This window comes from Streptopelia decaocto, assembly GCF_964273445.1.
Source record: "Streptopelia decaocto genome assembly, chromosome: 7".
NCBI classification, from domain to species: domain Eukaryota; kingdom Metazoa; phylum Chordata; class Aves; order Columbiformes; family Columbidae; genus Streptopelia; species Streptopelia decaocto.
In genome coordinates, this window is record NC_138661.1 from 25,495,490 (window position 1) to 25,497,598 (window position 2,109).

A 2,109-nucleotide genomic window follows, 5' to 3' on the forward strand; every position below is an offset into this window, starting at 1 on the left:
GAGGGTCTGCGAGTCCTGTAACCTATGTGTATGTCTTCCTTTCACAGTATTTCGTGGTCCTCTGTACCAATTTCCTCATAAAGCATTTCAAGGAGTACTTTGTTTCTGTTTCCTTATACACATCGTTTGATTACAGAAACTCTTAAGCTTCACAAAAATGACTTCATTACAAACTGAAAATCTTCATCAAACTATAGGAATGGATATATACAGAGATCTAACCGCTAATCCAAAACTTAGTGCTTTGCACAGGGTTATCTGGACTCTCGGCTTGGGAAATAAGAAAATAGTTTAAGAAGGAAGAAAACAACTATATTTCAGATGGATTTCAAATGTATAGTCAAAGCAGTAGCATAGCATGTGGGGGATTTAGAATTTGCAGCTTTGCTAACAAGATAACTTCCAAAATGAAAAGTGCAGATGAGTCAGTAATTGCTGTGAGTGTTGTTCATGCATAGTATACAGCTGTCTTACTCAGACTGTAGTAGCAACATCTGAATATGTGGAAAGATTGTTGCAGAAGTGATGAATCTGATAATTCAGCCTGCTATGTAATGAATGTTAGGTTGGGAGAAGTATTTTCTGTGCTGCAAAGGTAAAATATTCTAGGTAAATCATCATCAAGATATTGGCATTCTTTCATGCACTTGGGAATGGAATACTAATTAACAGCCTCTAATATTGTCTACAGTCATTCACTTCAAAAATGCCTTAATTTTCCTCCTAATCAGTATTGCTATTCTGACTATTCTGTTGTCTTATTAAAACACATTATATCTTTCCTTTAGAAATTCTAAATTCCGGCTTCTCCTGTACCAAAAGCAGTCTTGATCATCAAGCTTACCTGTTCCTTGAAGAACTGCAGGTATCCCTGCACTTTTCCCAGACCTGTTCTAGACACTTCTGTAATCTTTTAGTTCAGGTGCAAACATATTGCCTGATAATCTGCATTTTCAACAGCATTTGTTAAATAGATGGTTTTAAATAATTGTACTAGAGCTACAAATCTTGTATCTGCCTTTTTCAGTTAATGAAATGCCATTTTAGATCAAACTGCAAATGCTGACTGATTGTGCACCTGTCTCATCTCACTGCTGTTACTGTTTTCCACCCTACTGTTTATTCTCCTTTTTATTTCAACATCCACAAGAAAAGATAAAGCTAAAGAATATAGCTTCTATATTATACTAAAGTATAATCTAAGTACAAAGTATCTCATAATAAATTTCTTTAAACTCTGTTAAAATACAATTTTATAGTGAACCCTTTTACTCCTATTAAAAATTGTTTCTTGCCTAGAAGGCACTATTCTAGATTCTCAAAGCTATTTGATGCTCAGGTCAAAAAGTTAGGTTAAAACAGTTTAACCACCTTTGAGAATTCAGCCCTGTGACTTCTAGTTCCATTTTTTTTTCTTTTTTTCCCTGTCTGTGCAAAAAATGGCTACAACTTGCTTTCAGTCCCATTTCTGGAAGTGATGGTCTGTCTCTCCAAAGGAGGTTCCTTGTCTTGCCACATAAACCCTCCAGAGTTCCTGCTTACAAACTTTATCTCATCATTCACTGTCTTGAGTACTACATTTTGTTTTGTGTGCTTGACAGCCTCATGTCTGACATGGCATGCCAGAACCCCTCCCTGCTTACTCCTCTGGGGTAACTTAATATTGCTTGCCTTGGAGTATTATAATTAACTATATAGTTGTATCTGAGTTTGCATCTGAAAATCAGGCACACAAATCTTCATCCAGGTCCATTCTCTCTAAGTGATTCTGAAAGCAGCATCAGCTTAACAGATTTTGCCTTTTAATGAAAACTTCCTGTGCTACCTGAAAATGCATCTCCTTGCATGATCATGGCCTTTCACAAGAGAATCCTCCAAAAATAATAAAGCTGCTTTTCAAGGAGGCTTTAGGGGGACATGGGATCATTTTTTTCTCATGAGAGTTGAGTCTCAGTGCCAGCTGCTAAGAGATCAACATGATCAGAAGTTTAATTTTTTTTTTAATCCTCTTTCTGTCACACATACATTTATTTGTGTATAGACACGCTAATATAGATCTTCAGACAAACCACAGTATTCTAAAGTGGGAGGGACAATGGAGAGACAATT